Source organism: Lissotriton helveticus, chromosome 3_1, assembly GCF_964261635.1.
Source record: "Lissotriton helveticus chromosome 3_1, aLisHel1.1, whole genome shotgun sequence".
Taxonomy (NCBI): Eukaryota; Metazoa; Chordata; class Amphibia; order Caudata; family Salamandridae; genus Lissotriton; species Lissotriton helveticus.
Genome location: NC_136061.1, coordinates 1,488,671,253 through 1,488,691,550, shown reverse-complemented (window position 1 = coordinate 1,488,691,550; position 20,298 = coordinate 1,488,671,253). Strand labels below are relative to the sequence as shown.

The following is a 20,298-nucleotide window of genomic DNA, read 5'->3' as shown; positions in this document are numbered from 1 at the left end:
ACTCCGTGAAATGCAGACGACCGGCTCCCGACCTTAGGTAGTCAACGGCCAGCGAGGAGAACACCTCCCTAATCCCTGATATTGTAATGGACAACTCTCGCGGCTTGCGCCCCCTGAAGGGCGATAGGACGACCCCTACACTTCTGCGACCCCTATGAGACTACATTCCCAGACATCGTAGGCGGAGTGCACCCCTGGAGTTGAACCCGCCACCCCAATGAGTGGGGACAGCTGGGCACTGGAGGCGGCCCTGATGAGTCACCAGCGAGAAAAGGGGCTGAGGAGGAGCGACATGGGGTGCAGCTGCTCTCCTAAAGGGGACCATGAGGGTCGGTCCCTGCGGTCCTACAGTCCAGGAGTGGTCTCCTCACCGTTGGGACCTGGCGCTTCTGAGCCGATTGATGAGACACGTCTACCTTTGCGCTGAACTTGTGTTAACGACCCCCGAATCCGCCCTGGGCAGCGGGGCAGACGGGCCTCGGGGCAATCGAGACCCACCTTTCTAGCAGAACACCCCCCTCTTTGTCCCTTAGGAAGTGACATTCCTGAGACCATCCAAACCCTCGGGTAGAGGATGCCCGGAACCTGGGACATCTCATCTGAGCCCTTCCTGTACTAGGCCTCTTCTCCCTTTGTGTAGAGTGGTGGTTCGGAGACTATCGGAGATGCCTGCGCGACTGCGGTGGGTGGGGGAGGCTGACCCCCTTCGCTCCACAGGGTGGGAGATGTTGGGTGATGAGGCGGTTCTAACCCCCTTAGTGTCATGGCGGTGAATGTTCCTAAACCCCTAAAGGTCCTGACGCTTAATGTCAAAGGCCTTAACTCCCCCAATAAGCGGAATCAGGTATGGCGCTACCTTCTCCATCATTCCCCTGACAGGAGACACATCTTTTGCGGGGACACTAGACGCATCCCAGATACCCCACACAATTCTGGGCATCCGCTTACACTAAAACGGCGGGGGTGGCAATTCTGTGCAGAGCTGGCTTTAGGCGGGGATCCACAAAACCCTACAAGAGTGGAGATGGACGCTTCCTTTGGGCCACGGCACAGGTGGGAGGGATGCAGTTCACTCTAGGTAATGTATATGCACCCAACCAGTTGCAAGATAAATATCTCCAGTCGCTCCTACGGGAACAGTTTCAGACCGGCGAACCGCGCACAATACTAGGCGGGGATTTCAATCTAGTATGGGACCCAGACATAGACCGCGGGGACAATGCGTTTAGCGGCACGGGCGCGATGTCAGCCACGCTAAGGGAGCAGATTACGGACCTAGGACTCGTCGATGCGTGGCGCTACCATAACCCGGGGATTCGCGACTACACTTTTTACTCGCACTCCCACTGCACTTACTCGCGCATCGACCACTTCTTTACCTCTCTAGACCTGATACGGGACACGCTGAAGGTTGCCATATCGGATATCTCGCTATCGGACCACGCGCATGTAGAACTGACACTGCAGGATCCACTGGCGCACACTCCCCGGGAACGAAGATGGACCCTCCCACCGAGCGTCCTTCGGGACCCGGAGGATGTTAACAGCATCCGGGAAGCCATAGACTCGTACTTCGCTATCAACGATATGTCGGAAACGCCATTCCCGGTAGTGTGGGACACCTTTAAGGCCACCATACGGGGTCACATTACATCCCTGGCGATAGCGAGAAGACGGGCGGCCTATAAACTGGAGGCTGACCTAACAGGTGAGATCAAACAGGCGGAGGCGCAGGACAGGGACCGGCCTTCCCTGGCGTCCAGGAGGAAGTTAGCGAACCTTAGGGGACAACTTCGCCTCCTACGCACCAACAAGGCAGAACACTCCCTACTAGCACTAAAACAAAAATACTATGAGGGGGGGGACAAGGTGGGACGCCTGCTGGCAGGAAGGCTGAGGGCGAGAGCATCCAGAGCCCATATTGCTAATGTACAATGCCAGGATGGTACTAGTGCCGTCACTGAAAGAGCCAAACAGGATGCCTTTGTAGCCTACTATACCTCCCTGTACGCGGGGGAATCCACATCAGTGGAGGCGCGAGCGGCCGTCCTCGCTGAATACGAGGGGACTCCGTTACCGCCGGTATGCGCGATGGAGCTGGAAGAGCCCATGCTGGAAGATGAAGTCTCTGCGGCTCTTAAAGATCTCCCCACGGGGAAAACTCCGGGGCCAGATGGCTTGCCACTGACCTTCTACCGAATCTTCCAGACTCAACTTCGCCCTCATTTGCTGAGGCTGTTCCACTCTTTCTCAGACACATCTGGTCCGTCCCCTGATATGGGAATGGCGGAGATTGTGTTGATACCGAAGCCGGGGAAGGACCCTGCGCTATGTCCCTCCTACCGCCCCATCGCCCTCCTGAACACCGACCTGAATATCTATACCAAGATACTGGCTAAGCGACTCTACCCTTACATGCCGGGACTGGTGAACCCGGACCAGGTGGGGTTCATCCGGGACCGGCAGGGGGCCGATAATGTGCGCCGACTGGCACACTTGGTGGGCAAGGTGCGGCATTGGGACATCCCGGCTTGTCTTCTCTCGCTTGACGCGGAGAAGGCCTTTGACCGGGTGGACTGGGCCTTCCTGAAAGAGGTCCTCCAGAAACTGGGTCTAGGCCCCAAAATGATAGCGAGTATCATGGCCCCATACCTAGGGCCGCAGGCCAGAATCAGGATAAATGGCCAATTAACGCCACCGCTGACGATACACAGAGGCACGAGGCAGGGGTGCCCACTTTCGCCGCTCTTGTTCGCCCTTGCAGTGGAACCCCTTGCGGCACTGATAAGGCGCGACCCTAGAATACATGGAATAGCCCATGGGGGGAGGGACAACAAGGTGGCGCTATTCGCGGACGACCTGATCCTCACCCTTACGCACCCTCGTGAATCCCTACCAGCGGTCCACGAGGTGCTTTGTCTATTTGAACAAGCGTCGGGCCTTAAAATAAATCATACTAAATCTTGGGCACTCAACCTCACTGTGCCTGCAGAGGACATCCCATCCCTGAAGAAGGCTGTGCCCTATCAATGGGCGGAGAACCACATCAGGTACTTGGGCCTTACCCTTACCCCCCACTTGGACTCCTGGTCCTCGGTAAACTGGACGTAGTGTCGCAAAACGGTGTTAGAGGACCTTCGGAAGTGGAAGCCTCTGATGATCTCATGGCTGGGACGCCTTAACGCGGTTAAGATGTCGATCCTTCCTAGAATCCTATACATATTCCAATGTCTGCCCACCCCTATCCCGCTCCACTGAATTCGGAGCCTTCAGCGCGAGATCACGTCCTTTATCTGGGGCGGGAAACGCCCCCGATTTTCGCAGAAGGTTCTTATGGAACCAAGGGATAGAGGCGGCCTGGCATGTCCCAACTTGGTGCACTATTACTGGGCCGCGCACCTCCGCTTCGTGGTGGAGTGGGGCTCACGTGAAAGCGACAAGCATTGGTTCCATATGGATCGAGCGGTCACAGGACGTACCATATGGGATCTGCCCTGGCTCCCGCGGGCGGCACGCTCCAGAAGTGCATACCTTGCAGTCCCCACAAAAACGGTTCTTGACATCTGGGATAGTGTAGCCATGTCTCGAGGTCTCACCACGTTCCCATCCCCGCACACCCCGATAGCGGGGAACCCGCAGTTCCCCCTGGCCCATCAGACTCGGGCGTTCGACAAATGGACACAAGGGGACTGCAGAGTAGTTGGAGACCTTTTCCTTGGGGGCTCGCCCAAGACTTGGAAGGACTGCAGGGAGGAATTTAGGGTGCCGAAGACGGCTGGCTTGCAGCACGCTCAGCTGCGCCACTGGACTGCGAGTGACGACATGTATCAAGCGGCCACCCGGGCGTATACGCCCTTCGAGAAGTTGGCACGCTCCCTTGGCGGGCTGAGGAGGCTAATCTCGCAAATATACTACATACTGCAGCACCCTACATCGACGCCTGCACACCCCTATCAGAGACAATGGCAATTGGCGTCGGAAACAGACATTGACCTCTCCCAATGGAACAGACTGTGGCGGGATATACCCAAGGTGTACCGCAGTGTCCCACAGAGGGAAAACGCCTATAAGCTGCTCACGCAATGGTACTACACCCCTCTACGTCTTAGCAAGATGTTTCCCACCGCCTCGCCGACGTGCTGGAGATGTGGCTCTGCGACTGGTGACTTTGTGCATATATGGTGGACGTGTCCGACCCTGGCTGTTTTCTGGAAGGAGGTGCTTAGCCATATCAAAGGGGTGCTGGGGTTCCCCCTGCCTGAGGAAGTGAGCACGATCCTCCTCGGCATCTACCCTACCGCACTCAAGGCACTTACCCGCAGCGACTGGATCCTTACACTGCAAATGCTGGGTACAGCTAAACAACTCATCGCCTTATACTGGAAGCGAACAGAGGCGTCGCCCATAGCTTCCTGGTTTGTGCGCCTTTGGCAGGTCCTGGCGATGGAGCTACTCACGGCAAGGTTGCAGGCGCGGGACACACGCTTCAAGGCGGTTTGGGAGCCCTTAGTGCGGCACCTCTGCTCTATAGAATATGCGCGACATATGCCCACTAGACTCCGCGCTCTGCACCTCTTCGAGGATGCAATTGTCCCTGCGGACCCGGCCAGGCTGTGTCCTTGATCACCATGCACATTACAGATGCTATTGCTACCACACACGCCCCCCTGCGCTTTGCTCACCAGCAGGCCGCGCGTACCCACCACCCTCCCTCCCTTTCTCTGCCTACCCTCAGGCTCTTTAGTTTCTCCTACCTCCTTTTCTCCTACTTGCCGCTCTGGCCCTCGTCTCTCTATGAGACAGTTGCGCCCTGTTGGGCAGTTTATGACAGTTGGGCTAGTTGCACGCCCCATGCCTTCCTCGCAAAAGCGGACATACTCTCGCATGTGACAAGTCTCTGCGCAATGCACCCCTAAGCCACGCGGCCGGCCCTCCCCGGAGGGTTGTAGGCAAGGCGCTGTGTTAAAGCTCCTTCCCCGTCCAAGGTGGCACTGCATCACGAGAGTTATCCCATATGCGGCCGGCCTCGGCACGAGGTTGTAGGCTTAACGCTGTGTTCAAAATAAAACAGATTTGAACTAAAAGCCATCAGAAGGGGGATTGATGGAGCAGGATTTCGCGAAAGAAACCTGCTCAATTGAATACCCCTATAACACGTACTAACAGACAGTAGTGGTAAAATGATTAACACGCACAAATACACTACACATGGGAGGCTTGCTTTGGAAAATGCATGAACTAACCAAAGAATACGGGCGTAAATAACTGGAAATGTAATCATCTTGTGTATAGTATGAATTAAGAAGGCCTTGCATGGCAAGGCTGCATGTATATGTAGTAAAAGGCATGACTTGTGTTGCTTTATCTTGATAAATAATGCTGCTCTCTTGCTTATGCTATGCTAGGAAAACTGATAACATGAAGTACAGCTAAGGTGGCTGGTAACCAGTGAAAAATACATTATCAATAACTAATAAATGCCTGTTTTCCGTTTCTTCAGTAATGGATGAATCCTCCATCTTCTTAAGTTGACCACATAATGGGCGGGTGGGGTTGTGTGTGTGAGGAAACCATGTGAGCACATGACTGAGCTGTTGAAGAAGCTGAGAAAGGGTGACCTGGTGAAGGACAGAACATTTGTCAAGCGGCCAAAGCCAGTGTCTTCATGGGAACGGAACTCAAGTTGTTGAAAATATTAATTGTATAATCAAATGTTGCATATGTACCCGTGAGAGAGAAGCTAAAATTGATGACTGTATAAAAAATGTTTAGAACAATAATGTAGTCGAGTATAGAATGCTTTCACCATGGGGTGAAATCCCACCCCCAGAACTTAACCAATCCCTTAGCTAGAAAGTACGGATATAGCAACTACTGTGAGACGGGCGTGTAGTTTTTGGGTATAAGAATAGGTGCGTTGGGGGTGTGGTTAGAGCTGCTGCAGGTCGCATATGCTGAAGGTGTCAGAGTGAGGGGTGCACCGCTGATAGTCGGGTTGCAGAGAGGCCCAGCTCGTCCTGTCCTGTCCCTGTCCTGATTTCCCTGAGTCTTTGAAACCTGACTCTTGGTCCAGTGGTCCACACTGTTACCTAGGCCTGGGTGGTGGTTTCCTTTACAGATCCATTAGGTTTTTATTTGATTTAATCTAGCATTGCAGAATAATTTTGCAGTCATATTTCTTGTCTCTGAACCTTCTGTCTCTTCATCTATCCCTCCAAATGGACAGTTTAAATCAATATATTTACCTGTAATCTGATGCCTCTTCATCTGTCCACTCTTTTGCAACGTATAATTGAAATGACTGTTTCTTTATTATGTTGATAAATTTTGCTCTCTCTCACGAGGTTTCCAGCATTTGAATTTATGTAATAATCGATATGAGCATTTTAATTACTAGATAAAATTATGAAATCTCACAGAGAGTCCCTAATTATTTTAGTCAGTTTTATTGATTTGATGTTTCCTTTAGAAATTACCATTGCCATCAACTCTTCAACTAGTTGGTCCTACGATCAAGCAGATGAAAAGGCGATTATGAATATTCAGATTACACAAATATGATTTTTTTGTAAGGTTTAACCTGAATAGCGAGAGTAACAAACACGATCCTAGCGCATATGGGATCTAGGTGAATGTGTGTGGGCCAATGTATGTGTTTTATTGAATATTTATCCTTGATCAAATTATTGGGTGTGCGCTGGATCAATACCAAGGAAGAAAAGTATGGCCTGGGCCTTATGTGTTCTGTAATTACTGCAGCAAGGATGATATAAACAATTAACTAAAGGAAACATATCTAGACATGGTTTGGGTTCTACAAATTCGATAGCTTGCAACACTGGAACTAGACAGTCAAATTACACAAGATAATTGAACTATCAGAAAAGCTAGGACAGCATTGCATGGAGCTATCTAAATCCTTCAGGAGTTCCCAAAGAACCAGATGGAATGGTAGTATAATAACTTTTTTAACACCAACACTGCAGCAACAACCATAGCAGAAGCATCAAGCTCCTTCATTCATAACTCGGGCAAAGGCACATCTGACATTATACCATACTAAAGCACATCTGTCCAATAAGACCTTACCCTCAAATCCAGAGAAAGTAAAGACAAGCCCCCACTTGAAAATATATTAGGGGATGAAAAAGAGGAGGTCAAGGGAGAAATGGAGTGATAGGGAGTTGGAGAATACCCACTCCACATCAGGCGGTATTAGAAAAGAGGGAAGTTAACAGGCAATAATAATAATTGGAGGCAAAATAAAGGCCAACTATTGATCATGGACTAACAATAATTATATCACGTGCAGAAGACATTCATTTTGATTTGGATAAATCATCTGAACTTCTCACTCTACTAAGACACTCATCCTGAAATGCTTCTAATTCCATGCTAAAGTCAACCGAAATGCGCGCATGAAGAATGCAGAATAGCATGCAGGAAGATTGCCACTATTCGTTCCCATTTCTCAGCGGCCAAACTTGGACTGAGCTGCGTGTTATTTGGGCTTCCAGGCACAGGAATAGCAGTACTAGGTTGGCGTTCTCCAGCAGGGAAAAAACTACCTCTTCCGGCACTCCTTAAAATGCATTTCAGCCATATAAATCGTTACACAACACTGTAGTTTTTAGTCATATTTATTTCATCTTCTTTCAAATGAATCCATTCACTTAAATTCTTATTTATAATGTTCAATTCACATTATTCATTGGTATAGGATATTCACAATGTTAACTCTGTTTCCCAATGCATTTCAGGCATTCGCCCTTCTTCAGCGGGTTATTCCTAAAATAAAGAAATGGTAATTTATAATCAAATTCAAGGACCGGGTGCCACATACATGGAGAGTAACAGGACTAACTAACTGATGTTAACACAGGTGTCCCGCCGTGAATTCAAGGTGTCTATGCCGCATGATAAATAATCAAATATGTTGAGTGAAGGGTGTAAACGGAGACTAAAATCAGAAATGGTGTTAAAGCATTTTTTGTTGTGAGCGTAACGATTGTGCCCATATCGTAACATCAAGGTATAGAATATTAAGCAGAGTACCACACTTGGGTGTACATCTACCTACTATAAGCTGCTGATACATTTTTTAAAGTTGTGTGAATCTTGGTGAAACTCGATTGTGGATACTCTAGTCCGCTCGGGTGACGGTGACGTTGTTATGAGCACAATGCTCATGCCCAATTGTAATGGTGCTGGTGAAAAACAGAATAGTGAAACCTTACTGCATACCTTAAAAGTGTACACGCTATTTAAAACGACTGCAGTGTGGCGCTCGTGTCGTTGCGTTCTCGCGTCATAATACTTAGAATGTGCAATCATAAAAGCGTTGTTACCGCGTACCTGTTAGGCGTGTGTTCAGGATCGTCAATGCTTCGTGGGAAATGTGAGTTCCATAGTGGCAAGACGCCAGAATGTATTCTAAACGCGACTCCGCCCCACGTGTGCTGAACAGTAAAAGCAGACTGACAACCGTGTTGGTCGTGTATAAGTAAATAAAGTTACATTGTGAATAATGAAAATAAAAATAATAATGAACTATGCGCTTTCAAATTAACACCGGAGGTGTATATATTATATGCTGATCTCGTATTCGATCCCGGTCTTAATTCGAGCTATCGTTATGGAAAATGATTAGTGAGCATTGTGAGCTTAGCATGAACAGTGAAAACAGACTAGCGATCCTGTTGGTCATATTTTGAATAATTGAACAGAAACAAAGGAAATCAATGTAAAAAAATATAATATGTTCGCTCATTAACAATGCTGCGTAATCAAGAGAGAGAGGTAGGACCAGATAGCTAGTCCATGTCCCCGGTTAATATATGGTTTTAATCAAAAAGAGACTAGCTCAAATTATTTTAAGGGGGGGGGGGAAGACTCTAGTATGTTTTGTCACGGAGTGTGAACACCTGGCAAGTGTGTTCATAAAGCCCTCACCCACCAACCTAGTTGGTGGCATGCTTCATCATCGGGCCCACCCAGTGGCACCTAGCGTGCCCCGGGTGTGCTTCAACGCCTGACTACAGCGGAGCTGGTATGTTACTGAGTGTGCGGTGAAGATAGTTAAGGAAGTGATGTTAAAACGGCTGAACGGTGGTCCCAGTACCCGAGGGTAAAATTAGACTTTAATACCTGGGCCTCCGTCAGCGGTTAAAAATAAGGCAGGGGGATGTAAGGGGCGAGTTACGACCTCTCACATCCAGTGGGTCAACATGTTTCAGCCAGTGCCTTATGACTAGACTGGCTTTCTTCAGGACCTAAATAAAAAGGTGAGTGCAAGTAAACTAGTGGGGGTGTAGGAAAGACTATGTGTCTACACGCCCTAAAGTGTATCTATGTGTGAGAGGGGGATTCCCTTCTCAAGACCACGCTAGTTTTTGCTCAGTCTGACCTCAAGGTTGGGAGGTGGCAAAGGCTTGACCAGCATTTCTGGGTAGAGCCTGCTCTGGACCTGTAGTGCCTCCTTCGCATACCGCTCATTAACAATGCCTGGTGAGCATCACTTTAAGTTATTAATGGAAGCAAATTCCAAAGTCATTTAGACTATGGATATAAAGCACTTCATTGGTACGTCTATGTCCTCATGCATATAAATATCTGAACTTATACTGGAAGGTCTATCATATGAAATCAAACTGTCTTCATCTTATCAAAAGTATATCTACTGTGGTAGGTACGCATATTTCGATCACAGGAGGCCTGTTGTGGTAACAGGAGGTCAATTCCAAACTGAATATCATAGTCTTATCTGATGTTCATTACAGGTAGCAGCTTAAATCCCAGCATTCATTTAATCTCTTAGGGCAAATGGAATTCAGTCTGTTTATCCACACTATTTCTCATTGCAATAGAAATGTTTGATTATTTTCAAAATGATAAAATTGGGATTTAAACTCAAAAACGTTTTTCTGACCAAAAAGCTTAGCTAGTTTTGCACCTCACAATTGTAAATGTCTCTACCATAATCTGTTATTGTATATGAAATTGTATTGTTGTTTTTTTATTTTATTTTTATTAATTAACCTTTGTACTTTTATGACTGTAATAGTCGCAATAAAGTTATGATGATGATTATTTCTGCCTTCTTTTTTTATTTTTATTTTTTATTTTTATTAATTCAGTAATCAAGGCAGTCATACATACATCAAAAGTCATTACAATCTGCAGCCACATCCAAATCCCAGAATAACAAGACATGGTCGTAGTTACATGTATCATATTAACAGTCCCCCATCCATAACCCCGTCCTCCCACTCCCCAGGACACAACCGCTCCCCTACAATGAGACATCGTCCTTTCAATTTCTGGCGGGTCACAGATATTACATCTAAAAGTATTCCATGCCCCCCATATTTTCCCCCACTTTTGAGGACAACCGCGATGCACAAAGACTGCTTTTTACGCCACTAGCGCTCCGTCCATATCTTTACACCAGTTGTGAAGCGTAGGCAGTGTGTCCGATCCCCACAACATGGCAATATTACGTTTCGCCATCAACATCCCAAGCATGGCCCAATCTTGTTCCCGATGAGTAACGTCATTGGGTTCCCACACGTTTAACAAGCAGTGCCTCGGCTCCGGTAGGACCGAGATTTTTAGGGCCTGGGAGATAGTTCTCATTATTTTTACCCAATATGCCGCAACACAGGAACAGTCCCAAATGGTATGGTAAAGAGTGCCTTCCTCCCCACAGCCTCGCAGGCAGTACCTGTGCGTTGCTGATCCTATAGCATGAAGTGTTGTCCTAGTATAATATGTACGGTGTAACACTTTGAGCTGGACCAGTCGAAGCCTGGAAGGTATTGCCGTCTCACATGGCGAGGACAGAGCCTCCTGCCACTCCGAGTCGTCAGAGTCGCCCACCTCCCGGGACCAGGCCTGTCTCAGTCTAGATGTTGGGTCTGGTAGGTTATTGATTAGCTTATCATGTGTTCTGTCAGAAGTCTGTCCTCCAATGGGATGGCCTCCTGTAGGGAAGTGCCCAACGGGATGGCTGCGTGGAGTGCATGTCGGATTTGGAGAAACCGAAATTTCTCCGTCTGGCCCATGTCGTACTGTGTTTGCAGGTGTTCAAAATCAACCACCGTCCCCTTTTTCCAGAGGTCCCCTACCGTAGAAAGCCCAAGGTTATCCCAGTTTTGGATTCCTTTACTTCTGCGGAGGTAGCCCAGCTGCTGGGAGTCCCACAGGGGCGTCATTTGTGTGATTGTCCCCTTACATCGCAATCGGGCTTGCGTCTGATACCAAATGTGTATTGTGTGTGCTGTAGGGTCAATCAGCCCCGGAGGCCTACGACGTCTGCATAGAGTTGCCATCAGTCCCTTCTCCTCCAAGCTTTGTCTGTCTGCCTGGTAAGCCGGTTCGTCCTGCGGGGTGTGCAACCAATAGTTAATTATTTTAAGCTGTGCCGCCCAGTAGTACAACTGAACATTCGGGAGTGCTATCCCTCCATCGTACCAGCTGCGCACCAGCTTGTCCTGCGCGATCCGAGCCGGCCTGTTTCCCCACAACAAACCAGAAACCTCTGCCGATATGGCCTTGAAGTAAGCTTGTGGGGCTAAGAACGTGTATTTTCGAGGACATAAAGAAAGCGCGGAAGCGCCATCATTTTATAAAGCGCCGCCCTCCCCAGAAGGGTGAGGGGGAGATCACGCCACACCACCACATCACGTTTGAACCGGTCTAATTGGGGCTTCAAATTCTTGGTGTAGAACTCAGTGGAGTCGGACGTCACATATATGCCCAGGTATTTAAAGGCTTCATTGGTAACTCGCAGTGGGCAGTCCGGGGGTAACAGTGGCGATGGTCCAGCCAGCACGTAGAGAACAGACTTGGACCAATTGATCCTATATCCAGATACTCTACCAAACTTCTCGCATACATCCAGCAGCTCCAGGATGGACTTTCTAGGGGAAGTTAAATATAATAATACGTTGTCTGCATACAAAGATATGAGGTCCTCCCAGGCGTCAGTCCAGCGGAGCCCTCTGATAGAGGGCGTCCATCGGAGCCAAGCAGCGAGTGGCTCTAACATCAGCGCGAACAACAGGGGGGATAGTGGTCAACTCTGAGGCGTACCCCGTGCAAGCGGGAAGTCCCTCGATATGTGCCCATTGGCCACAACATGCGCCACAACATGAGCAAACGAATCCATGCACAGAACTTGGGGCCAAATCCCAAATGCTGCAGCGATGCATACAAATACGGCCATTCCACTGTGTCAAACACCATACTAGCGTCAAGGGAAAGGATCACTGCCGGTTCCTGAATATAGGAGCGCCTGGTTAACACTGCGTGCAATCTGCGCAGGTTGAGTGCCGTACTGCGGTGAGTCATGAAGCCAGATTGGTCTGGACTTATCAGGGACGAAAGATGAGGTGTTAGCCACATTGCCAATAACTTTGCCAATATCTTTGGCTCCGCGTTAATTAAGGAGATTGGGCGGTAGGAGGTACAGTCCTCCGGTGGTTTGCCCGGTTTATGAATGACCACAATCCCAGCCAGACGTTGGTCACGCGGCAGCTCTCCAGCCTGAAGACTGTCTTTGAACATGTCAAGAAGGTAGGGTGCGGTTACTTGCGCGGTGCGTTTGTATAGCTCAACAGGGAAGCCATTTGGGCCCACCGCCTTGCCAGACGCCAAGGAGCCGACGGCCATCTGCACCTCCTCGACCGTAAGGTCGGCTTCCATGAGCTGCGCCGCCTCCGGCGTAAGTCGTGGCATAGTGATATCTTTAATGTAGCCGTACTCTTCCTCAATCGTGAACGCGGTGGGGGAGGCATACACCTCCTCCAAATAGTCAGCTAGCGTATCTACTATGTCGCTGGGTGCAGTCACCAGGGAGCCTGCAGGCGTATATGCAGTTGCCCAATTACCCTATCCGCCTTCTCCTTTTTATCCAGCCAAGCTAGCATTTTCCCCGCCTTATCTCCTAACTCATACACCCTGTGACGCGTAGCCTGAAGTTTGCCCATGACCAATTCTCTCTGGTACGCCACGTACTCACTTTGCTTAAGTCGCACACGTTGCGACGTATGAGGCGTCGGTCTAGCTGCATGTCGAGCAGTCGCTTCATCCAAGTCTGCTTCGATACTATCGAGTTCAGCCTGTTTTCCTCGCTTATATCCTGTGATCAGCGCTATAGCCTGCCCTCGTGTGACCACCTTATAGGCTTCCCATAGAATTCTGGGCGAGTCGACCGACTCCGTATTTTCTTGGAAGAAGTTCGTAGTAGTTTCCATAATACCCTTTGACACCTCCGGTATATTTAAATAACTCGGATAAATGGGGAATACACGGCGCCGAAGCTTCAGATGGCACGTGTAGGTTAACAGTATCAGTGAGTGATCAGATATACCCCCAGAGCGGATATCTACCTTATCTATCCCTTCCAGACCGTCCGCCGTCACCAGGAAATAGTCTATGATTGTGAGACAATTGTGAACACTGGAATGGAAGGTGTATTGCCTAGCAGTGGGGTTCCTATATCTCCAGGCGTCAGCGAGTCCCAAAGCGTCAAGTAGGCCGGCCATACGTTCACCATGCGGAGATGTCAGTTTTATGGGGTGTCTGTCAACTGTACCGTCCACTATATCATTAAAGTCGCCCCCTAACATCATCACTGCCTCCGTCAAGGCAAGCAGGAACGCAGTAAGCGCTGAGTGTGCCAGTGTATGCAAGGTTGGCGGGATGTATACGGAGACAAAATTGAACAGCAACCCCTCCCATTGGCAGGTAACTGCTGCAAAACGGCCTTGGTCATCTACTATTGTCTGGCGCTCTACGAGTGGGAAATTCTTTTTTATGAGCACACCCACCCCTCTAGATCCGGAGGAGAACTCAGCATGCGCCAACATTTTGTACCCCCACCTATCCATGGCCTTACAAGTGGATCCTGTCAAATGTGTCTCCTGCAAGAGGGCCCCCGCCGGCACGCACCGTTTTAAATATTGCAGCACCAGACCTCTTTTCACCTTATCCCCCAACCCCTGCACATTCCAGGTCATTACAGTCTAAGGGGTCCCGGGGACCAATTGAGTCAAGGGATGACTAGTGTCTTGTTGGGTTTGTGCAGACATACGTTACAGAAATAAAACTCAGCATTGCAAAATGGGACCCAATACACAACTCCAATGCGGGTACTAAATGATGAATGACCATGCGTGCCCTGAATAACTATGTTAACCAAAAAAACAATGAAACATAAAAAAATACGAACAATCCACCTTACCCTCCCCACCCCCCACCCTGCCTCCCTGCCTAACAGACTTAGAACTGCCCGCCACCCCAACTCAGCAGAGCGCATAAACCGAGTCCCCATGTACAGTACTTGCGTCAGGGGGGGGAAGAAGTCCAGAAGAATCCACATCATTCCCCTCTTCAAAGGCACTAGTCACTTTGTAGTACAATGTTGTTTAGCGCGAACGCGAACTCTGGCGCACAGTACATTTACAGCGGTTAATGCAGCCTCAAACCGCTTTAAAGATCTTCATTCTCCTGCTTCCTCTTGCTGTTGGCGGAGACCCTCCGCCGGCTGCTCTTGATCACCATGATTGTCCTCTGTTCCGTGGGATTTCCGACGTCTACCAGGTCGACCCCCCTCTCCACTCGCCGCCATCCCTCCAGCCAGTCATGAGCCTCCTGAGGTGTCTCAAAAAATTGGGTTTTTCCATCCGCCACCACACGAAGCCTCGCCGGGAAGAGCATGGAGTAGGGCAGTTCTCTGGCTCTCAGTTCTTTCTTGACTTCCATGAAGCTTCTTCGTCGCGCAGACACTGCCGCCGTGTAATCCGGAAAAAAGGACACATTGGAATTGTGGATCCCTAACGGCTGCGCCACCCTCGCCGTCTGCAGTATTACATCCCGGTCTCGGAAATTAAAGATTTGGGCCAGGATTGGTCTAGGGGGAGCCCCCGGCCGGGGCCTGCCCCCCGGCACTCTGTGCACCCTCTCAACTGAAAAGAAGGCGGAGAGACCACTGGGCTGGAGCCTGGTTTTTATGAGATCTTCCACGTATAGGTCCATTGCCGGGTCCCCTTCACTCTCCGGGACACCCGTGATTCTTACGTTATTGCGACGCGCTCGCCCTTCCTGGTCGTCCAGCTTTGCCGCCATTCGTTTGTTGTCCATTTCCAGTTGCGACACCTTTTTCAGAAACACAGAGGTGTCTTTTGTCAGGGATTGGGTTACTTGTTCGACCTCCGTGACTGGCGTTCATTTTCTGAAAATCACCCCTGAGAAGGCTGACGTCCGTAGAAATAGTTCCAACCGTTGTTTGAATCCCCGTAAGGGCTGCCATGATGTCCTCCAGCGTTACTTTGGAAGTCCCGCCGTCACCCGACGTCTTCTCTGCGGAGTCCTTATGTTGAGAGAGTGGGGGGAAGTCCTTGTTATAGGCGTATTTTTCCAGGCTACTATGCGAGTTTGTCCGAAGGCCTCTTACCCCTATTTTTCACGTCCGGGGATGGAACACCCCAACCGACAATGGAGCGCCCGGTTGGACACTCCTCGGACCGCAAAGAATTTGTACAAGGTGGGGGGGGTTGCCGGGGGCTGGTGCGGGCGGAGCACACAACTCACCGCCGCTCGTCCACTGTCCCAGTGAATGGCGCTCAACAATGTAGGGCCAGTCCGGGGGGTCCCCGCGTCAAAAGCCAATCCCCACGCCTACATGCAGTGGGCCTCCTGTCCTGCCCCGGGACCCAGCCCTGCCGCTCCCAAGTGGCGCAATGTGGGACCCCGAAGTGTGGCAGGTCCACCAGCGTTGCCGGCCCTCACAGGGCGGCCCCCAGGCCCGGAACACCAACAATTTCCGTTGCTCCTCACCTCCTATGCCCCAGCACCATCACGTCCTGTAGGTGCAGGACCACAAAGTCACCTGTTGTGCAGTTTTGCAATTGCTACGAGGCTCCCGCAGTGTTCAGGGCCCCGGCTGTGGTGTGCTGTGAAAGTCCAGGGTGGGGAGATGGGAGGGGGGAAACACCCCACCGGGGACGCAACCGTTTCAGGTCGCCCCCGCATCCGCCCCCAGTACAGCCGCAGTATTTAGGCGCTCCACGCCGTGCTCCGCCTCCCAGAGGTCAGCCCGCTCAAATTTAGCCCCCAGCTGCGTGTTGAACAGCAGGCCTCCCGGCTGTCCCCCTTGGTCACGATGCTCCGGGGGGAAGAACCGCCCCGACCCCACCGGGGGTGCAGCTGCCCCAAGTCGCTCTTGCTCCCACCTCCGCTGCAGCCACAGCGGTCAGGCGATCGACGCCGCGTCCGCCTCCCGGAGGTGGGCTCTCCAAAATTTTGTCCCCGGCTGGATGTAGGGCAGTAGGCCGCCGGCGTCACAGCTCGCCCGGCCCGTCACTGGATCTCGGAAAGGCACCGAAGCGGAATCGGAGGGTAGAAACAGAGCTCAGCCACCGACAGGCACCTTCTGGGCACCGTGTGCCTACGGATTCTTGAACGGATTAATGGAGGAACACGCTACTTCCCTGGAGCTCCTCTAGGCTGCGGCCATTTCGTTCGGCAGCAAGCCATGCCCCCTCTGCCTTTTTTTTTTTATTATGTGTTCAAGTATCATGAATCTCAACTGGCTGATGTTATGATGTTTACTGTTAAAATGTGCTGCTACTGTAGATTTTTGATTATTAGTTTGTATGTTACTTTTATGTTCCGTGAGTCTTTTTTAAATTTGTGCTCGGTTTTACCTACATACAATAATCCGCATGGGCATTTCAGTAAGTCAATCACATTGCTTGTATCACATGTAGCATTCACTTTCAGCTGAATAAGTGTGCCCTGAGTTGGAGGCGTAATGGTGGCTCCTGTAATGATGTTCGTACAGTTGCCGCATTTGTGGCATGGTACAGTGCCTCAGTAAATAGCGTTTTCATGATGTTGTTCTTTGTTTAGCAATTGTTTCAAGTTGTTACCACGTTGGTAAGCAAAAATAGGTGGTGTTTGAAAAATTCCTCTGAAATCACTTTCTGTTTTTAACACTGGCCAGTATTTCTTAATTACACCTTTGACTCTTTCACTTTTGAAATGTTGACACAAATACTGATTTGTGTTCTTGGTCCAGACTTTGTTCCTTTGGTTTCAAGAGTTGGTCACTGCTTTTTTGCTTGGCTTTGTTTTCTGCTAGTTGTAGAATGGAACTGGAGTACCCTCGTTGCTTAAAATTTCCTAGCATTTTTTGACAACTTTCACTGTATGTTTCGTCATTAGAAGCAATCCTTTTTAATCTGAGAAGTTGTGAATACGGTAAATGTTTCTTAAGACTGAGTTGGTGACAACTGGTGAAATGAAGGAGATTATTTTGGTCTGTGGGTTAAGTAAAGACAGTAGTGATGAGTTTTTGTCCTGTATTAGAATGTGGACATCCAAGAGCGAGATATTGGTTCTGCTCATAGTGTGTGTAAATTCGATCCTTCCATCAATAGAGTTGATCTGTGCGATTGCCTTTAGTAGGGTTGATTCTTCTCCCTTCCAAATAAGGAAGATGTTGTCTATGTATCTGTGGAAGGTGATGAGATTCTCTTGCCAAATATCATTAGACAGAATGTGGTCTAGCTCAAATCTATGCCAAAACAGATTTGCATACGCCGGTGCAGCGCAAGTGCCTATAGCAGTACCCGAGAGATGGGTATAGTAACTGTCATTCCATGAGAAGTAGCTATGGTATAATGTGAAGTGGAGTAGCTCGAGTAAGAATACCTTGAGTCCTTCATCTTTGTCTGTGTTGACAAGAAAAGATTCTGTGGCTTGTATTCCCATGTCATGGGGAATAGAGGTGTATAGTGCCTTCACATCGATTGTACAGAGTATTGGTTGTATATGGTCCTCAATGGTAATCTTTTGTATCTTAGTCAGGAAATCTGTTGTGTCTTTTAAATATGTCGACATGCTTTGGACACATGGTTGTAAATGTCGGTCAATGTATTTACCGATCGGTTCGTTGATATTTTTTGTCTTGTTCCGTTATAGTTCCTTTGGTGTGGGCATCCTCGATGATTGTAGACAATACTCAACTAAATTCTTTGGTTGGATTGGAAATTAGTTTAAAGTAAATAGTGGCATCTGACACATGTGATTCAACATTTTGATTATAAAAATCAGTATCGAGAATGACAAGGGCTCCTCTTTAGTCCGTTTTGCAGCATTGTTAGAACCGGGGGTCTCTAGTTGGCAGATATAAGTACCTTTGACCAAGTAGGGACCCTTGCTTCTAGTCAGGGTGAAGGAATAACCCTCTGAGATAACCCCTGCTCATCCTCTAGGTAGCATGGCGCGAGCAGTCTAGGCTAAACAGAGGCAATGTGGATAACATTTGCACTTAACACAACAATAATCCCCAATCCACCACAAACTGAGACCACACAGGTAAGTATATTTTTATAAAAATATATATCTTTATCTAGTTTCAGCAAGTAAATCAAGCATTTGCACGATAATCACTTTGTTAAGAATATGTTGCGCTTAATCTAAATGGTTGCCCTTAATCTTTATGATGGTACTTGTAAGTAGGACGTTCTTAAAAACAAAACAGTCTCAAGTCACTTCTAAATCGATGTCACAAAGTAATCCGATCTCTTTATCTTCATGTAGCTCCCAAAACGAGCAAACTATGCAGTGCCAGTAGGTAAAGTATCCTACCACCAGCCAACAAAGCCAGGAGCCCTAGCGCTGCCAATGCGCCTCACCGGAATGCTGGGACTCTTTTCTCCTCCACCGGCACTGCCTCAGGGCCTCAAGCGCACCTCGCCTGTCAGCGCTCACTCGCGCTCAGGCCCGGCCGGTCTCCGCAAGCTCTCCGCCCGCTCTCAGTCCTTCGGGAGCGGCGGGGGGCAGAGACGGCAGGCCGGGGGCTGGGGCACTTCCAACAATCCCTCGGCGAGGTCGGGTCTGTCTATCCCGGTCCCGCCGGGTATCGCACGGCAATTCCGAGGTCTCCGCAGCAGCTTCTCCGATGGGCCAATCAGGTCGCGGCTACGGCAATGACGCGGCGCCGAACGGGCCAATCCCGTCGCGGCATTAGTGAGGGGGCTTGGCTCGTCCCTCGTTCTTCACCGCTTCAGCTCCCCAACGTTCGGCAATCTTCGGGGGGGTATTCCTGGCCCCCGGGCAGCGGCGGTGACACAGCTCACAGTTGTTTTCAGTGCGCCTCGCACTGGGAAGGCCCACAAGTCTCCGGCCTGCCCCACACACGTGTCGATGAACACGTCGATCTTGGCCACGCAGCAGGCTGGGTCAGCGCGGCGCTCTCAAGCAGATTAGAGAGCAGCCCGTGCGCTAAGCAGGCCAACCACAGGGTTTCACGATCTCCTCGCCACACAGCAGCTTCAGAGGGCACAGCAGGGTCTTGTAGTCCTTGGGCAACCTTTATGTCCCTGGGTTGCAGACAGGGGGCCAGCTCTTCTCAGGCCCTTGGAGATTCAAGTTGCAGACACAGCACACAGCAAAGTCTTGGCAGTTGCAAGCAGGCAGGGTCACAGCACACAGCAAAGTCCCTTTCTCCTCCTCAGCTTCCAGTTAGACAGCAGAACAGGTCAGCCCTTAGAGCACACAGCAAGGCAATCTTCCTTTAGTTCCCCAGCAGTCCTTCTTCCAGCAGAGGTTCCTCCTTGATTGTAGAATTTCAGAATCTAATCTTCCGTAGTCAGGGGTCCTTTCCTTATACCCCTCAAAGTCTTTGAAGTCCTTTGAAGTCTTTGTGCAAGCGGCCCTGACTCCAGTCTAAACCAGTTCTGGGGGTTGCTGAAGCACTGAGGTGTTTCTGGTTTTCTTCTTCCTGTCAGCTCCAGGGTCAGAGGTGTCAGTTGGCCGGCAGGAGGGAGCTAGCATGGGGGGGCAGGCAGGCACAGCCCAGCACTATCAGGCGTTTCTTCCTCCCACCTCCCTGGCAGCAGATGTGCCCTTTCATCCCCGGGCTGGCTCCGACCCTCTCCTCCGGGGGCTCTGCAGCCCCCCTGTCACATCCAGACCAGACAGGCATTCCACAAACCCAAGCACACAGAAAGGTTTAGACAAGAGAACAGCCACTTTCTAAAAGTGCTATTCTCCAACACAGGATTTAAAAACACCCTTCACTAAAAGATGTGTCATTAAATTCTGAGTTCAGGGATATCTTTCACTTATGTCCCATCTTGTTCCTATGGGGAGATAGGCTGGCATCACATGGGGCCAGCCTCCTCCATGTTACTCTATGGAGCAAGAGAGCCTTACAGCAGTGAGCACATAAAATGGCTGCTGCCCACTACCAGAGCATGTGACCTGCACTAGTACATGCTCTACCTT

At 49.8% G+C, this 20,298-nt stretch overlaps 1 protein-coding gene across 5 annotated transcripts in view; it reads right to left on the bottom strand.

Moving 5' to 3' along the window:
• The window catches only part of LOC144823540 (uncharacterized), a 606,829-nt gene that overhangs the window by 287,973 nt on the left and 298,558 nt on the right, over positions 1–20,298 (bottom strand). The gene's annotated exons all lie outside the window — the stretch shown is intronic.